General features: G+C 32.6%; 1 pseudogene; it reads right to left on the bottom strand.

Annotated features, from left to right (window-relative positions):
* Nucleotides 1–17,124: 17,124 nt before the first annotated feature.
* Nucleotides 17,125–19,045, bottom strand: LOC148565939 (uncharacterized; annotated as a pseudogene).
* Nucleotides 19,046–21,001: the final 1,956 nt, after the last annotated feature.

Below are 21,001 nucleotides of genomic sequence, written 5' to 3'. Positions count from 1 at the left end.
AATAAGCCTACATCTACTATTGATAAAAAAAAATCTAGATAACACATAACACATGTTGAATCTTTAGCAAAAAAAAAAATAGCCCATTTTTTGTTCCATTTTTTAGTTTTTCCACCTGTCATGCTTTCTCATGTTTTAAATTTCAATATCCCCAACTTATTTTTGTGTCAAATTCTTATACTTGATCCACAATATGTTTTTCTTTTTTTGAAAATTAGTGATAGGATTATAATTAGTGAGATGACGTGCATACATTATTTACACACATGTTGCATAACTGATTCACATGATTTAAAACTTTACATGCTAATGCTACTACAAAAGTAACCATTTTCAACAAATTTTAGTATTTTGTTTAATAATCAAAATACACTAAAAGGTTTTTTAGTTCTTTAATAATTAAATTTTAGTATTTTATTTCTAATACAATTAAAGATCCTTAATCTTATGGGGTATTTTAGTATGGATTAATTATATTTAGTGTTTGCCAATACATTCAATAAATCTGAAACTTTATGCAATCGTATAATTCATTGGTTTAATGAACATGTATAAAAATGATTGTTAGTACAAAAATATATAAGAGAAAGATAAAAATAAAAGCTACACTTTTGTTTGAAAGCATTATTAGTAAAAAAGAGTTTTCTATCAAACTTTCTAAGCTTATTAACGTTCTTTCTATTTGCTTATATATACTCTACAACATGAGCTTAAACCTCGTACAAATTTCAAAAGAAAGAGAGAACAAACCAAATAGATAGCAAAACTAATTACAATCTATTCATCATGAACAATCATTTGAGACGTAAATCACTTTATATATTTTGTACTCCTTATGTACCCCACTAAAAAAATTATAACAAATAAGCCTATATCTACTATTGATAAAAAAATTAATTTAGGTAACACATAACACATGTTGAATCTTTATAGCAAAAAAAAGTAGCCCATTTTCTGTTTCTTTTTTAAATTTTTTCACCTGTCATGCTTTCTCATGCTTTGAATCTCAGTATTCCCAACTTATTTTTGTGTCAAATTCTTATATTTGGATCCACAATATGCTTTTTTTTTTCTTGAAAAATAGTGATAGGATTATAATTAGTGATATAATATGCATGCATTATTTACACACATGTTGCATAACTAATTCACACGATTTAAAATTTCATATGCTAATGCTACTACAAAAGTAACCATTTTCAACAAATTTTAGTATTTTGTTTAATAATCAAAATACACTAAAAGATTTTTTAGTTCTTTAATAATTAAATTTTAGTATTTTATTTCTAATACAATTAAAGATGCTTAATCCTATGCGGTATTTTAGTATGGATCAACTATATTTAGTATTTGCCAATACATTCAATAAATCTAAAACTTTATGCAATCGTATAATTCATTGGTTTAGTGAACATGTATAAAAATGATTGTTAGTACAAAAATATATAAGATGTAGATAAAAATAAAAGCCACACTTTTGTTTGAAAGCATTATTAGTAAAGAAGAGGTTTCTACCAAACTTTCTAAGCTCATTAACGTTCTTTCTATTTGCTTATATATATTCTACAACATGAGCTTAAACCTCATACCAATTTTAAAATAAAAAGAGAACAAACCAAATGAATAGCAAAACTAATTACAATCCATTCATCATGAACAATCTTTTGGGACGTAAATCACTTTATATATTATGTACTCCTTAGGTACTCCTACTAAAAAAATTATAACAAATAAGCCTACACCTAATATTGATAAAAAAAATAATCTAAATAACACATAACACATGTAGAATCTTTATTGCAAAAAAAAAAGTAATCCATTTTCTGTTCCTTTTTTGAATTTTTCCACCTGTCATGCTTTCTCATGCTTTGAATTTCAATATTCCCAACTTATTTTTTTTTGTCAAATTCTTATACTTGGATCCACAATATGTTTTTCTTTTTCTTTTTTTTTTTTAAAAATTAGTGATAGAATTATAATTAGTAACATGACGTGCATGTATTATTTACACATATGTTGCATAACTAATTCACATGATTTAAAACTTCATATGCTAATGCTACTACAAAAGTAATCATTTTCAACAAATTTTAGTATTTTGTTTAATAATCAAAATACACAAAAAAGTTTTTTAGTTCTTTAATAATTAAATTTTAGTATTTTATTTTTAATACAATTAAAGATCCTTAATCCGATGGGGTATTCTAATATGGATTAACTATGTTTAGTGTTTGCCAATACATTCAATAAATTTGAAATTTTATGTAATCGTATAATTCATTGGTTTAGTGAAATGTATAAAAATGATTGTTAGTACAAAAATATATAAGATGTAGATAAAAATAAAAGCCACACTTTTCTTTGAAAGCATTATTAGTAAAAAAGAGTTTCTTATCAAACTTTCTAAGCTCATTAACGTTCTTTCTATTTACTTATATATACTCTACAACATGAGCTTAAACCTCATACCAATTTCAAAATAAGGAGAGAACAAACCAAATGGATAGCAAAACTAATTACAATCCATTCATCATGAATAATCCATTGGGACGTAAATCACTTTATATATTATGTACTCCTTAGGTACTCCTACTAAAAAAATTATAACAAATAAGCATACATCTACTATTGATAAAAAAATAATCTAAATAACACATAACAGATGTTGAATCTTTATTGCAAAAAAAATAGTCCATTTTTTAAATTTTTTCACCTGTCATGCTTTCTCATTATTTGAATCTCAGTATCTCTAACTTATTTTTGTATTAAATTCTTATACTTGGATCCACAATATATTTTTTTTTTTTGAAAATTAGTGATAAGATTATAATTAGTGACATGACGTACATGCATTATTTACACACATGTTGCATAACTAATTCACATGATTTAAAACTTCATATGCTAAAGCTACTACAAAAGTAACCATTTTCAACAAATTTTAGTATTTTATTTAATAATCAAAATACATTAAAAAGTTTTTTAGTTCTTTAATAATTAAATTTTAGTATTTTATTTCTAATACAATTAAAGATCCTTAATCCTATGGGGTATTTTAGTATAGATTAACTATATTTAGTGTTTGCCAATACATTCAATAAATCTAAAATTTTATACAATCGTATAATTCATTAGTTTAGTGAACATGTATAAAAATGATTGTTAGTACAAAAATATATAAGATGTAGTTAAAAAAAAAGCCACACTTTTGTTTGAAAGCATTATTAGTAAAAAAGAGTTTCCTACCAAACTTTCTAAGCTCATTATCGTTCTTTCTATTTGCTTATATATACTTTACAACATAAGCTTAAACCTCATACCAATTTCAAAATAAAGAGAGAAAAACCAAATGGATAGCAAAACTAATTACAATCCATTCATGATGAACAATCCTCTGGGACGTAAATCACTTTATATATTTTGTACTCTCACTAAAAAAATTACAACAAATAAGCCTACATCTATTATCGATAAAAAACTAATCTAGGTAACACATAACACATGTTGAATCTTTATAGTAAAAAAAAGTAGCCCATCTTCGGTTTCTTTTTTGAGTTTTTCCACCTGTAATGCTTTTTCATGCTTTGAATCTCAGTATCTCCAATTTATTTTTGTGTCAAATTCTTATAATTGGATCCACAATATATATATTTTTTTTTTGAAAATTAGTGATAGGATTATAATTAGTGACATGACGTGTATGTATTATTTACACACATGTTGCATAACTGATTCACATGATTTAAAAATTCACATGCTAATGCTACTACTAAAGTAACAATTTTCAACAAATTTTAGTATTTTGTTTAATATTAAAATACACTTAAAAGGTTTTTTAGTTCTTTAATAATTAAATTTTAGTATTTTATTTCTAATACAATTAAAGATCCTTAATCCTATGGGGTATTTTAGTATGGATTAACTATATTTAGTGTTTGCCAATACATTCAATAAATCTAAAATTTTATGCAATCGTATAATTCATTGGTTTAGTGAACATGTATAAAAATGATTGTTAGTACAATGATATATAAGAGGTTGATAAAAATAAAAGCCACACTTTTGTTTGAAAGCATTATTAGTAAAAAATAGTTTTCTACCAAACTTTCTAAAACTGGTTTTCTACCAAACTTTCTACGCTTATTAACGTTCTTTCTATTTGCTTATATATACTTTACAACATGAGCTTAAACCTCATACAAATTTCAAAATAAAGAGAGAACAAAGCAAATGGATAGCAAAACTAATTACAATCTATTCATCATGAACAATCTTTTGGGACGTAAATCACTTTATATATTTTGTACTCCCTATGTACCCCACTAAAAAAATTATAACAAATAAGCCTATATCTACTATTGATAAAAAATTAATCTAGGTAACACATAAGACATGTTGAATTTTTATAGCAAAAAAAAGTAGCACATCTTCTGTTGCTTTTTTAAGTTTTTCCACCTGTCATCCTTTCTCATGCTTTGAATCTCAGTATTCCCAACTTATTTTTGTGTCAAATTCTTATACTTGAATCCACAATATGCTTTTTTTTTTTTGAAAATTAATGATAAGATTATAATTAATGACATGATGTGCATGCATTATTTACACACATGTTGCATAACTAATTCACATGATTTAAAACTTCATATGCTAATGCTACTATAAAAGTAACTATTTTCAACAAATTTTAGTATTTTATTTAATAATCAAAATACACTAAAAGATTTTTTAGTTCTTTAATAATTAAATTTTAGTATTTTAATTCTAATACAATTAAAGATCCTTAATCCTATGGGATATTTTAGTATGAATTAACTATATTTAGTGTTTACCAATACATTCAATAAATCTGAAATTTTATGCAAACCTATAATTCATTGATTTAGTGAACATGTATAAAAATGATTGTTAGTACAAAAATATATAAGACGTAGATAAAAATAATAGCCACACTTATGTTTGAAAGCATTATTAGTAAAAAGGAGTTTCCTACCAAACTTTCTAAGCTCTACAACATGAACTTAAACCTCGTACCAATTTCAAAATAAAGAAAGAACAAATCAAATGGATAGCAAAACTAATTACAATTCATTCATCATGAACAATCCTTTGGAACGTAAATCACTTTATATATTATGTACTCCTTAGGTACTCCTACTAAAAAGATTATAATAAATAAGCCTACATCTACTATTGATAAAAAAATCTAGATAACACATAACATATGTTGAATCTTTGTTGCAAAAAAAAGTAGCCCATTTTCTATTCCTTTGTTGAGTTTTTCCACCTGTCATGCTTTCTCATGCTTTGAATCTCAGTATTCCCAACTTATTTTTGTGTCAAATTCTTATACTTGGATCTACAATATGTTTTTCTTTTTTTTGAGTAATTACCCAAATCAGTCCCAGAGGATTTTAGAATCGGACATTTTAGTCCCAAAGAAAATTAATACACGAATCAGTCCCCAAAGTTTTACTCCGGCAGACAAATCAGTCCCCAATTCATTTTCCGGCAGAGTAATTACCCAAATCAGTCCCCAAAGATTTAAAAACGGACATTTTAGTCCCCAAGAAAAACTAATGTACAAATCAATCCCCAACTTTTCTCTCTATTAGACATAATAGTCCCCCATCCAAAAATAAAATAAAATAAAATAATTATTATTATTAATTGCACAATAATATTGTACTATATTTTTTGTATTTTTTAGACAAAAATAATGATAAATTTATTCATTAGATTCTTATATATATATATATATATATATATATATATATATATATATATATATATATATAGTCACTAAATAATAATAATAATAATAATAATAATAATATTTGAGATTATTTTACAAGAAATTCAAAGTTAAAATTATTTGATATTTTTGTATTTAATATAATCAATAGATGTCCTATGTAAAAAAAATTATATATGTTTATATTAAAAAATATGTATTAAAACAAAATATTTTAATTTGAATTTATATTAAATACCTATTTTTTTAATACAAACATATTTTTTAAATAGTACATCTTTTGATTATATTAAATACAAAAATATCAAATGATTTTAACCTTGATTTTTTTGTAAAATAATCTCTAATAATTTTATTTATTATTATTATTATTATTATTATTATTATTATTATTATTATTATGATTATTATTATTATTATTATTATTATTATTATTATTATTATTATTATTACATAATAATATTATACCATAATTTTTTGTATTTTCTAGATAAAAATAATAATAAATTTATTCATTAGTTTCTTATATATGTATTTATATATATATATATATATATAGTCACTCAATAATAATAATAAAATTATTAGAGATTATTTTATAAGAAATTTAAGGTTAAAACCATTTGATATTGTTGTATTTAATATAATCAAAAGATCTACTATTTTAAAAAATATGTTTGTATTAAAAAAATATGTATTTAATATAAATTCAAATTAAAATATTTTATTTTAATACATATTTTTTAATATAAACATATATAATTTTTTTTACATAGGACATCTTTTGATTATATTAAATACAAAAATATCAAATGATTTTAACTTTGAATTTTTTTTAAAATAATATCTAATAATTTTATTATTATTATTATTATTATTATTATTATTATTATTATTATTATTATGAGTGACTATATATATATATATAAGAATTTAATGAATAAATTTATCATTATTTTTGTCTAAAAAATACAAAAAAATATAGTACAATATTATTGTGCAATTAATAATAATAATTATTTTATTTTATTTTATTTTTAGACGGGGACTATTATGTCTAACAGAGAGAAATATTGGGGATTGATTTGTACATTAGTTTTTCTTAGGGACTAAAATGTCTATTTTTAAAATCTTTGGGGACTGATCTGGGTAATTACTCTGCCGGAAAATGAACTGGGGATTGATTTGTCTGCCGGAGTAAAATCTTAGGTACTGATCTGTGTATTAATTTTCCTTGTGGACTAAAATGTCCGATTCTAAAATCTTCGAGGACTGATTTGGGTAATTACTCTTTTTTTTTTAAAAAATTAGTGATAGGATTATAATTAGTGACATGACGTGCATGCATTATTTACACACATGTTGCATAAATAATTCACATGATTTAAAACTTCATAAGCTAACGCTATTACAAAAGTAACCATTTTCAACAAATTTTAGTATTTTGTTTAATAATCAAAATACACTAAAAGTTTTTTTAGTTCTTTAATAATTAAATTTTAGTATTTTATTTCTAATACAATTAAAGATTCTTAATCCTATGGGGTATTTTAGTATGGATTAACTATATTTAGTGTTTGCCAATATATTTAATAAATCTGAAATTTTATGCAATCGTATAATTTATTGGTTTAGTGAACATATATAAAAATGATTGTAAGTACAAAAATATATAAGATGTAGATAAAAATAAAAGCCACACTTTTGTTTGAAAACATTATTAGTAAAAAAGAGTTTCCTACCAAACTTTCTAAGCTCATTAACGTTCTTTCTATTTGCTTATAAATACTCTACAACATAAGCTTAAACCTCATACCAATTTCAAAATAAAGAGAGAACAAACCAAATGGATAGCAAAACTAATTACAATCCATTCATCATGAATAATCTTTTTGGGATGTAAATCACTTTATATATTATGTACTCCTTAGGTACTCCTACTAAAAAAATTATAACAAATAAGCCTACATTTACAATTGATAAAAAATAATCTAAATAACACAAAACACATGTTGAATCTTTATTGCAAAAAAAAAATAGCCCATTTTCTGTTCTTTTTTAAATTTTTACACCTGTCATGCTTTCTCATTCTTTGAGTCTCAGTATCCCCAACTTATTTTTGTGTTAAATTCTTATACTTTGATCCACAATATGTTTTTCTTTTTTTTTTTGAAAATTAGTGATAGGATTATAATTAGTGACATGACATGCATGTATTATTTACACACATGTTCCATAACTAATTCACATAATTTAAAACTTCATATGCTAACGCTACTACAAAAGTAACCATTTTCAACAAATTTTAGTATTTTGTTTAATAATCAAAATACACTAAAAAGTTTTTTAGTTCTTTAATAATTAAATTTTAGTATTTTATTTCTAATACAATTAAAGATTCTTAATCCTATGGGGTATTTTAGTATAGATTAACTATATTTAGTGTTTGCCAATACATTCAATAAATATGAAATTTTATGCAATCGTATAGTTTATTGGTTTAGTGAACATGTATAAAAATGATTGTTAGTAAAAAAATATATAAGATGTAGTTAAAAAAAAAGCCACACTTTTGTTTGAAAGCATTATTAGTAAAAAAAGAGTTTCCTACCAAACTTTCTAAGCTCATTAACGTTCTTTCTATTTGTTTATATATACTCTACAACATGAGCTTAAACCTCATATCAATTTCAAAATAAAGAGAGAACAAACCAAATGGATAGCAAAACTAATTACAATCCATTCATCATGAATAATCCTTTGGGACATAAATTTGGTACTCTTAATGTATGTTATTTTAGTCTGGTTTCCGTGTTGTATGTCATTTTAGTTTAGTTATCGTGTTGTATGTTATTTAAGTTTGGAGCTCTGTGTTGAATGATATTTAAGAAGGGTATTTGCACTGTTTGTTTTTTTAATTTATGACTGGTACTCGTATTGTGTGTTTCTTTAGTTTGGCACTCGCTTGGTATGTTATTTAGATTAAGGAACCGTGTTATTTAAGAAGGCACAACAAACGATAAATAACATCAAGCAATAACCGTTAAACAAATACCAAGATACGAAATTACAAGAGAAAGGACCATAAAGACAACATCACTAAACAAGTGCAACATACAATCTAAATACATAACATCACGCTAAACGGAAATAACACTGAAAAAGTCCAAAGCTAACTCTAAAAACACAACAGCACACTAAATGGGAATAACACTAAACATTAGTGCCAAACGTAGATCCAACGCTGCCTCCTCACTTCGGACATGTCCTACGTGTGTGGCTAGGCTGTCTGCAAAGCCCACATCTCTTGGACCTGTTTGGGTCAACCTCGTTCATGGTCGTCCGAATCCTTGTACTCCTAGGATGGCCTTCGGACGCACGCCGTCTAATGGGATTTGGGATGATGGTCAAACCATCGTATGGTGGCCAAAACCCCTCAGGGACTGGCGGTGTGAACCCCATCCAATATGTATCGAACACCGAGCTTAGGCGATACACCTCATGCACATAACTTGACCAATCCAGACGTGAGTATGAGCAACACGCCAATGCATGGCGACATGGATAATGAAGAGCCTGGAAATACCCACAATCATAGGTGTGGTCTCTAAGAGACATTCTGTAAGACCCAAGGGAGAATGTGTCTGTGGGCGTCGTCTCAGCCATAGTGAACTCTGATTAGCCTGTCGTACAATGTCACTGTGAAATACCTTAAAGCCTTCAGTTTTGCCTCAATTGACTTCATCAGATGCTGACTATACCGATGCCCTATTTCCAATTGCGCCTTTGCATCTCTTCCTTTGCGAGCAAAAAGCTCCACCAATCGTCCATAGGTGGATGACGTTAGGATTTTTGCCAGTAAAGAATGTCATAAAAACAGTCGCGTTGTAGATATAGTCTCTAAACCGACAAAAATCCCTTCGTACAAATGTTTTGGTTGTCACAAGTAACAAACCCCTTTGAAATTGATAACTGAGTATTCAAACCTCGGATCGTCTTCTCAAGGAATTGCAGGGAGGTATGTTCTTATTATTGGTTATGAGTTTGTAAATTGGGGAAATTTGGAGTTTGGGCAATGGGCACAGATATATTTAAATGACAAGTAAAATAAATTAACAATAATAAAATCTCTTGGCAAGGTATGGAGAACTTGAAGTCCTATCCTTATCAATTGTGATGAGAATTGGGTTTTAATCTCACTTAGTTAACCTCTAACTATGAAGGTAGATCAAGTGGATTAATTAGCTTAATCCTCAGGTCCTAGTCAATTCCTATAGAAAGACTAGAGTTATTGGAGCAATTCCCAATTTCAACCACTGTTTTATTTGACAGCTCAAGCGTTACCAATAAATCAACCAAAGCCAAAAGGGAAAAATCTAAATTATTTAAATAAAGAAAAGCAATCATAGATCTGAAAATACCTCAAATTAGCACTAATAAAGATATCAAATGTAACATAGAAAAGTTCATAAATTAAATTAGAAAAATAAATAAAAGGAACATTGAACCTGTGATCGCAAAAGATGAAATAATCCTGAAGTGAAAAGAATCCCAATTCTAAATCCTAAGAGAGAGGAGAGAACCTCTCTCTCTAAAAACTACATCTACTCCTAAAATTGTGAATATGAGAGCCTCCTCATGAATGGATGTATTTTCCCACTTTATAGCCTCTAATCTGTGTTTTCTGGGCCACAAACTGGGTCAAAAACAGTCCAGAATTCGCTGGTTTCGAATTTTGCCACGCTGGATTTCCGTCACTGCGATGCGGCCGCATGGATCACGCAGTCGTGTCGCCTATCGTCAGGGGAACTATAGCATATTATATATCAAAGCCCCGAACGTTAGCTTTCCAACGCAACTGAAACCGCGTCATTTGGACCTCTGTAGCTAAAGTTATAGCCATTTGAGTGCGAAGAGGTCAGGCTGGACAGTTTAGCAATTTCTCTAACTTCTTGTATTCCTTCCACTTTTGCATGCTTCTTTTTCATCCTCTGAGCCATTCCTGCCCTGTAATCTCTGAAATCACTTAACACACATATTAAGGCATCTAATGGTAATAAGAGAGGATTTAATATTAGCAAATATAAGATCAAAGAAGCATGTTTTCCATCAAAGCACATAATTAGGAAGGAGATATAAAACCATGCAAATATTATGAATAAGTGGGTAAAGAGTTGATAAAATTCACTCAATTGAGCACAAGATAAACCATGAAATAGTAGTTTATCAACCTCCCCACACTTAAACACTAGCATGTCCTCATGCTAAGCTCAAGAGAAGCTATAAAGAATGAAGAATGTATGAAATGCAACCTATGAATGTAACTACATGCAGAATGTTTCCACCTACTTAGTTAAAAGTAAACAAATATTTCAAGAGGAAATATGAACTGGATTTCACTAATTTAAATCATGAAAATGAAGTACAAATAGACTTGCAAGAAGAAAATAGCTCATGAAAGCAGGGAACAAGGGATTGAGCATCGAACCCTCACTGGTAGTGTATACACTCTAATCACTCAAGTGTTTTAGGTTCGATTCTCTCAATTCTCTACTAACCTTGCTTTCTAAGGCTTGCTCTTCATCTAACAATCAACATAAATTTAATGCATAAATACACAAATCAAGAGGTCTTTTAAGGGTTGTAATGGGGTTAGGGTCAAGATAGGATTGTATTTGGCCAAGTGGACTAAAATTTGAATCCTTAATTAACTTAAACTTTTTCCACCTAACTTAAACAATCCATGTAATCATAATACAACATCTAACCATCCATTAACCATGTTTTCCACATATTCATGCATTCTAATTTCAAGTACAACTCATATGCATTGCTTTCACCACATATTTTGGGGCATTTTGTCCCCTTTTACTTATTTGCTCTTTCTCTTTTTCTCTTTATATATATATATATATATATTTCTTTTATTTTTCTCAATGCATATGATTAATTTATTGAATGCATGAACATGTCCTAAACATTTCTTTCACATTTTTAGAAAATTCTAACATACTCAATTCTCAAACCAAATATTTCCAAACCCAATTTCCCACACTTAAATCATAAGCACTCTCACTAGTCTAAGCTAACTAAGGATTCAAATTAAGGACATTATTGTTTTCCGCTTAGAGTTAATGATGTGCTAAAGTAAAGAACAAAGGGGTAAAATAGACTCAAATTGGTTTGCAAAGGATAATGAAAGGTAAGGCCATATGGGTATGTAAGCTTAGTGAAACAAAGGCCTCAATCATGTAAGTGTATGCATACATCAAACCATGGAAATATAGAATTAAGCAAGACAAAGATCACAATTTTAGAGAGAAAAATACACACTAAAACAAAATTTTGGTTGATAAAATGCAACCAATTCAAATAGGCTCAAAAATCTCACAGGTTTTGTATGTTCGAGTTCTAAACCATGTTCCAGTATAATATCTCTTCAAACAAGTGTAACATTAAATTTTATTCAAATTAGTGAAATTCTCTAAAAGGTTTCTTGAAAAAGAAAATATTACTTTAACCAAGTGGTAAAATATGCAAAAAAAAATCAAATAAATATGCAATCAAACATGCAAATGCAACAATCAAACAAATAAAATAAGAAATTTGGTGTTGAGTCAAGAAATAGCTAACCCATGGAGATCAGTATCGACCTCCCCACACTTAAAGATTGCACCGTCCTCGGTGCATGCTGAGATGTGCAGGTGGACGGGTTGCTCCAATTGATGCTTGTAGATGGAGGTGTCTTGGTTGGAGATTTCTTGGTTCCTTTCCTTGCTGGTGTCTTGTCAGTGGCCTTCGCTTTTTTCTTTCTTGGTACCCATGCTTAAGGAATAAGAAAAAAGGAAGAGTGTGAAATATAGAAAACTAAGACCGGAAGGAAGGAAATTCCAAGTGATAAGGAATGCCAAAGGAAAGATGATAGTCCATCTACATGGTAGCTACAACATGTAGGGAAGACAACAATAAAGATTAAAAAGGGCAATTCAAAATAATTAGATGCAAGAGGGTAAAAACATGCAAATAATAGGCATGAGAAGCATAGCTCAAGCATCAAGTAATAAATGTGCCAAATTAAAGAACATGTGTAATGATGACAATTGTGAATGATAATCCCAAATACATTGGGTGTGCAAGTTAAAATAGGGATGAAAATAATGTAATCCAAATGTATATGAGAACCATAAGTAAATGTCAATTGTCAAATCTCTTCTCCGAGTAGCCACATGCTCAAATAAAATAAGGCACTTATCCAAATAAAACTCCAACACCAATGAGAATAATGCAATGAATGAAATATGCAAATAAATGAAGTAAAATAAAATGAGAGGGAAAAAGGATGAGAGGAAGAAAAAGAAAGTGAGAAAGGAGAGAGAAGGAAGAAATTAGGATTAGAAAAGAGAAGATAAGAAAATTGGCACTAATCTGGATAGGTTGTGCGACGCTGGCGACGCGGTTGCGTGGTGCGCGATAAGGTTGGGTGACGCGGACGCGTGGGGCACGCGATCGCGTGACTTGATTTGTGCTAGTGGCGCGAGTGCAGCCTCGCGGTCGCACAACTCTCTGTTCAAAACTCAGTATTGCCAAAATCCAGGGTGACGCGGTCGTGTGGTTGACGCGATCGCCTGAGTGGCCATCATGGGGATATGACGCGGATGCGTGGGGCACGCGTTCGCATGGTGAGGCTTGGGCTTCCAGCCCAACTCCAGCTCAACTTTCGGCCATGCACCCGGTTGACGTCGATTTTCAGGTCACGCGGCCGCGTGGGTGACGCGGTCGCGTGAGAGGCCATTATTCCCAGGTGACGCGGACGCGTGGGGCATGCGTCCGCGTGGGTAGAATTGTGCCATTGGCACGCCTCCATCCATGCTCCAGCGTGACTCTCTATTCGTTTTTATTTTTCTCCCCTCTCCTTGCGACGCTGACGCGGTCGCGTCGCGTGGCATTTTTTTTTTGTAATCTAAAAAATGCAGAATGCAGTGTTAATATGAATGTGATGCAAAACTCCAAGTTCAATATAACAAAATAAAATAAAACTAGAAAACAAATAAAACTAAATAAAAAATGAAAAAGGAACAATCATACCATGGTGGGTTGTCTCCCACCTAGCACTTTTAGTTAAAGTCCTTAAGTTAGACATTTGGGGAGCTTCCTGTTATGGTGGCTTGTGCTTGAACTCATCCAGGAATCTTCACCAATGTTTGTGATTCCAATGGCCTCCGGGATCCCAAACTAGGCGCAGAAAGCCTTCAAGTAAGTTAAAGCAAGTGACCAGGCCCCAAGAGTGGTGATTGATAGAATGGATTCCGGGGTCCCAGACCTTGCCTTTGTACCCGTCTTTTGGTTGAGCAATATTGTTCCATCCGGGTGGCAAGCAGTTTGAATTCTCACGTAAGCGGCCAAACAACTTCCTAGACCCATTCAATTGAGCTTTACACCAACCTTTGCATTTAAACCTTGAGCTTCCAACCATGATGAACCTTGCAGGACAATTCTTATCACTGGCCATCTTCCTCTTACTCTTAATGCCACAAAGAGCTCTAAGTTGACCATCCGTCTCCAGTAGCCCATATTCAAGTGGGATTAGAAAGCTATGGGATATGAATTTTACCCACTTGAATGTTGTGAAGGATGATGGCAACTTAGGGGGAGGTGTTTTTAATGAAATTGCAAGCTCCACTCCCTTGTGCTCTTCTCTGATAATTACTACCTCTTTGCAAGCTTTTTCAATTTCAACCTCTTCCTCTTGGTAGCTTTCTTCCAATTCAATCTTCTCTTCATTACTTTCCAAGGGCATGGGAGGTTGTGCTTCTTCTTCTTGAATATCCATCTCTTGATCAACCTCTTCCAAGTCTTCAACTGTAATATGCCTTGGAGGTTGTACACCCTCCTTAGCATCAATTTCAAACGTCTTGGAAGGGGGTTCTATGACTGGACTTTCCCATGGAGGTTCTGCATCTCCTAAGTCTTCAACCAACTCTTCTTCTTGAACGATGACAGCTTCTTCTACTTGTTCAAGTATGAATTCATGCTCTGTCTTGTCCACTGGAGTTTCTGGTATCTCCTTCATGCTACGCTCTTCACTAGACTGTCCACATGGGGCTGTGGCTGATCCTTGTGTATTTAAGTGCCCTGAAACCCATTGAATTACTACTTGCTCCAGTTGTTGAATGGTTGTTTGAAATTTATTTACTATTTCCCTTAGGCGAACCTCTGCTTCTCGGGTTGCCGGACTTGGACATGATACAAAAGAAAGTGGTGGTGGTTGGGAGTGATTGGATTGGAATTGAGGCGGTTCTATATATGGTTCATATGGCTCATAAGGTGGTTGGTATGGTGGTTGAGGGTTAGGGTCATATGGAGGTGAATGGCGGAAAGGGGCTTGTGAGTTTGGTGGTCCAAAGTTATGTTGAGGAAATGGTTCATAGGCATATGGTGGTGGTTGTTGATAGTCCATTGGAGGTGGTTGTTGCCATGAGGATTGATCAAGTCCTTGTGGCTCCTCCCATCTTTGATTGTTCCAACCTTGATGCCTGTTCTCATTGTAATTTCTTCTTCCTGCAACATAATTGTAACCAGACTCATAGCCAAAGGGGTGAGAGTTCATAGTAAATAGAAATTAAAAATAAAAACAAATTGAAATTAAAAGGTTATTTAAATTTTGAAATTTGATTTTTGAAATAAGATAAGATAAAATAGAAATTTTAAAATAAAAACCAATAACCTCTTAACTTAAGAAAAAGCAAAAATAAAAATAAAAACAAATAAACAAGCAAAAATAAAATATTTACAATAACCAATAATAAGGCACACGTTTGCAATTCCCCGGCAACGGCGCCATTTTGACGTTAGGATTTTTGCCAGTAAAGAATGTCATAAAAATAGTCGCGTTGTAGATATAGTCTCTAAACCGACAAAAATCCATTCGTACAAACGTTTTGGTTGTCACAAGTAACAAACCCCTTTGAAATTGATAACCGAGTATTCAAACCTCGGGTTGTCTTCTCAAGGAATTGCAGGGAGGTATGTTCTTATTATTGGTTATGAGTTTGTAAATTGGGGAAATTTGGAATTTGGGCAATGGGCACAGATATATTTAAATGACAAGTAAAATAAATTAACAATAATAAAATCTCTTGGCAAGGTATGGAGAACTGGAAGTCCTATCCTTATCAATTGTGATGAGAATTGGGTTTTAATCTCACTTAGTTAACCTCTAATTATGAAGGTAGATCAAGTGGATTAATTAGCTTAATCCTCATGTCCTAGTCAATTCCTATGGAAAGACTAGAGTTATTGGAGCAATTCCCAATTTCAACCACTGTTTTATTTGACAGCTCAAGCGTTACCAATAAATCAACCAAAGCCAAAAGGGAAAAATCTAAATTATTTAAATAAAGAAAAGCAATCATAGATCTGAAAATACCTCAAATTAGTACTAATAAAGATATCAAATGTAACATAGAAAAGTTCATAAATTAAATTAGAAAAATAAATAAAAGGAACATTGAACCTGTGATCGCAAAAGATGAAATAATCATGAAATGAAAAGAATCCCAATTCTAAATCCTAAGAGAGAGGAGAGAACCTCTCTATCTAAAAACTACATCTACTCCTAAAATTGTGAATATGAGAGCCTCCTCATGAATGGATGTATTCCCCCACTTTATAGCCTCTAATCTGTGTTTTCTGGGCCGCAAACTGGGTCAAAAACAGTCCAGAATTCGCTGGTTTCGAATGTTGCCACGCTGGATTTCCGTCACTGCGACGCGACCGCATGGATCACGCGGTTGTGTCGCCTAGCGTCAGGGGAACTATAGCATATTATATATCAAATCGAAGCTCCCGACGTTAGCTTTCCAACGCAACTAGAACCACGTCGTTTGGATCTCTGTAGCTAAAGTTATAGCCATTTGAGTGCGAAGAGGTCAGGCTGGACAGCTTAGCAATTTCTCTAACTTCTTGTATTCCTTCCACTTTTACATGCTTCCTTTTCATCCTCTGAGCCATTCCTGCTCTGTAATCTCTAAAATCACTTAACACACATATTAAGGCATCTAATGGTAATAAGAGAGGATTTAATATTAGCAAATATAAGATCAAAGAAGCATGTTTTCCATCAAAGCACATAATTAGGAAGGAAATATAAAACCATGCAAATATTATGAATAAGTGGGTAAAGAGTTGATAAAATCCACTCAATTGAGCACAAGATAAACCATGAAATAGTAGTTTATCAGTGGACTTCACCAGGGAACACACCGAAAGGTTCCTTACACCATTTAGGATCGAGTTAACACACTCGGAGATGTTTGTCGTCATATGCCCGAACCTCCGTCCTTCATCACGACGTTGAGTCCACTGTGCATAGTCTATCCGGTTGGCCCAGTCACACATGGCTGGTCCTTAGAGTGGAGGATGTCAAACCAGTAGTCGAACTCTACCTCGGTCTTTGCATAAGCAGCATTCACTAGAAACCTCCTAGCATCCTTGCCCTTAAAATTGAGGGCAAAGTTGGCCGAAACATGCCAGATACAAAATGCCCTATACGCATTAGGCGGAAGCCAACCACCATCAGGAGCCTCTAGTGCAGCCTTGATCCTGTTGTGCCTATCTAATATAACAAGAATGCCTGGTTGAGGCGTGACATGCTATCAAAGATGGGATAAAAAGAATGACCACGACTCTGCATTCTCACCCTCCACAAGTGCGAATACGACAGGAATGATGTTGGAGTTCCCGTCTTGTGCAATAGCAACAAGCAATGTTCCACCGTACTTCTCGTACAGGTGGGTCCCGTCGATACTAACCAGGCTCGCAATGTCTAAACGCCTTGATACACAGTGAGAAAGTCCAAAAACGTCGGTCGAAATATGCTTGCTCCTCACTCACTTGACTACCCAGTCGCACTGGACTCGTCCTCAACACTGCAATACTGCCTGGCATCGTGATCTGCACCCCTAGAATCCATCGCGGAAACTCATTATATGACTCCTCCCAGTCTCTGTAAATCTGAGCCATGACCTTCTGCTTAGCCATCCAAATCCTCCTGTAAGTCAGTCTGAAACCAAAATAGGCCTCTGTCGCATTCTGAAGTACCATGATCGACACGGCAGCATCGGACCTGATCATATGGAGTATGAATGCCGAGATCACATGGTAATCGAGCCTCCTGTGTTAACTAGATATGGAAGTGGCCAGACAGGTATGCGGTCCATTGTACCGTTTCACCTCCCAAATACCTATGCACTACCGGAGACTGATACGAATCAACCATGTGCACCCGTTGCTGAAATACTTACACTTCCCATGGTACTTATGGTAATCGAATTCCATCACTTTATACTCAACCCCACGTCGGATGCTGTATGTCTTCACACTCAACAAGGCATCATCTTTATCCTGAAACTCCTGACAAACTTGGAACTCAGCTAGTCCTCTGGTATCTTGTGTGTCTCTAGCCTCAAATTCGGCAGGCACGGCAGGATCCCCCTGCTGTCTCATGGCATCCAAGTCCAAAGCTGAAAAGTGTGGGGAGTACTGCGGTGTTCCTAAAATACCTGCTACACCACCCCCAGCTAGAGTATTCTTCTCATCCTCATCATCGCTATCATTGGAAATCGTGGCGGACTCCACATCATCATCATCCTCATCCTGAAATACATCTTCGACACCATCCGAGGATCCACCCTGTCGGGGATCTGGGACCACATCATCAATGCCGGCCACTGCAAACGCAACATCAACTACCGGCACAGTTTCAACTTGTTCTGCATCACGAGTGCGGTCCAGGTCAGTAGCGAAGGACGGGGAGGCCACCAAACATGCATTAGGCTCAATTACGGGCAGAGATGAAGAGGCACCAACTGGCCTCAAACTCGACCCGGCGGTCGTGGCTGAATGCAGAGGAATCCGGTTAGAATTTCTTGAGCTAGAGACCACATCCACAAGCTTGGCTAACAGCTCAGGGGTCTTCACCTCCGGAAATTTCCAGCAACAGTGGAACAACACTTCCAAATCTTCATCACTACCTATGACGAACGAATCATACTTCACATCATCCCGTAAAACCGAAATTGGAATTTTGTAGAATAACTTCTCCACTCATTTCACCCCTTGCAGCCCCAGTTTTCGAATTATATTATCCTTAAACTTGGTAAAACTCATCGAAGCTCTAATGAAAACACTAAGCAGATCCTTAGCCGTAAACTTAATTCCGAAACGCATTTTTTTCTTAATCGACCTTCTATAGTGTATCAAAAGAAAAAAGCTCTCATCACTTGGCATTGTGGGGCTCACTATGATAGAGAGTTCACATTCCACAGCTATTTATACACATTTGCTCCCTTCTAAATCGAATTACCCTGCCTCCATTTAAATATCTTGCTGAAACAATAGTAAATATGCTTAACCTAATTTGATTTATGTATTTTGATCTCCAACAAGGTAAATCGAAATAGCCTAATTCGATTTACTTGGAATCAAACCACCCATACATAAATCTGACTAGCCTGTTTCGATTTACTTGATGCATATGTAAATCAAAATTGTCTAATTCGATTTATATGTGGCCTAGTAATTCTACTTAGCTTAATTCGATTTACTAGTAAAAATTACAAATCGAATTACTTTAATTTGATTTATATAAATAAGGTCTTTAGGTGATCCACGTACCATTTCTTGCTTTGGGTGATATTGGTAATATTTGGCTCCTTTTGGTTTATTCAAGTATTTTACTCTAAAAAATAATTTCTGAAAAGAAGAATGAGACGACCATTTATTATCCAACCATTATTATTAAACCAATTTTATAATTTATTATTCAACTATGTTATGTGTACATTAAAATCACCTACTAATATAAAATATATATGAAAATAAAAAATGCTATTTATACACTAAAATTAACTGCCAAAATCGAGTTAATACTCAAAATGACTCCCGAAATTTAACTACCGACTCAATTTGACCCTTTAATTTTCAATTGACTCAATGTATACCCAGAAATTTTAAGGCGTTATTCAGATTGGCCCTTCCGTCCAACTCTGTTACCGCGTGATGACGTTGCACCCAAACCTTACCACATGCCTCTCTTTCTTCCTCTTACCATAACCATCACCACCTCCCCTCTACCAACATTCTCTCTCCCCCAACAAACAACAACATTCATAACCCAAATACTCTCTCTCCTCCAACAAACAGTAACATTCACAACCCACCAACACCTATACATTTTTACCGCAATAGCTTTGAAGAGTATAACACCTACACTCATCATTCCTTCATGATTGGAAGCAGGCAGCAAACTAATGAATGTGACATTGTTAGGGGCAACACCATGAACCACCATAACGGCACCCTAAGAAATAACATCCTTATGCACAATCATGTTAAAAATCTTGAATCCCATTTTCATGTAACCACCCTTAGCATACATATTGAGCAATGCATTTCCAATGTTACCATCAATCACAAGGTTACACCACTCATTGCTCCAAATCCGAAGCACCCTTAGAAGTACCCTTACCCATTGCACCCATCTTTGTGTTCCTATTAAGAGGGATCTAAAGTGTGGTGTTGTATTTTTTTTTTTTTTCTATTTCTATTTCTCTTCAATTTGTTAATGTTAATGATTGTTAATGTTGTTTGTGAGGACGTTGGTAGAGAGAAGATGGTGATGGTGAGAAAGAGAAGGATCAGATAATAAAAAAGCCCTTCGTAAGTGGTTGTAGAAATGTGTGGGTATTGGTGGGTTGTGAATGTTGTTTGTTGGGAGAGGGAAGGTATTGGTAGAGGGGAGGTGGTGATGACTGATGGTAAGAGGAAGAAAGAGAAGCATGTGGTGATGTTTGGGTGCCACGTCATCACTCCCGTGACGGAGTTAGACGGAAGAGCCAATTTGAGTCACGCCTTAAAATTTCAGGGTATAAATTGAGTCAATTAAAAATTAGAGGATCAAATTGAGTTAGTGGTCAAATTTCAGGGGTCATTTTAAGTATTAACTCGCCAAAATCAGTTACCATGTTTAATTTTTTTAATATTTATTTTGTATTCTAATTTTATATTTTATACTAGTAACTGATTTTGGTATATACTTAGTATAATTGTATTGAAATACTAAATATATATTAAAAATAAATTAAATAAGACATGTATTTATATATAGAGCTTGTTTAGGTGCTATTAAATTATTAAAAAAAGATATTTTTTATTGAAAAAGATTTATTTTATTTTTTAGTGTGTTTGACA

Source organism: Arachis ipaensis, chromosome B5 (assembly GCF_059453495.1).
Source record: "Arachis ipaensis isolate K30076 ecotype BB chromosome B5, ASM5945349v1, whole genome shotgun sequence".
Classification (NCBI taxonomy): domain Eukaryota; kingdom Viridiplantae; phylum Streptophyta; class Magnoliopsida; order Fabales; family Fabaceae; genus Arachis; species Arachis ipaensis.
This window is presented reverse-complemented; position numbering and strand designations above follow the sequence as displayed.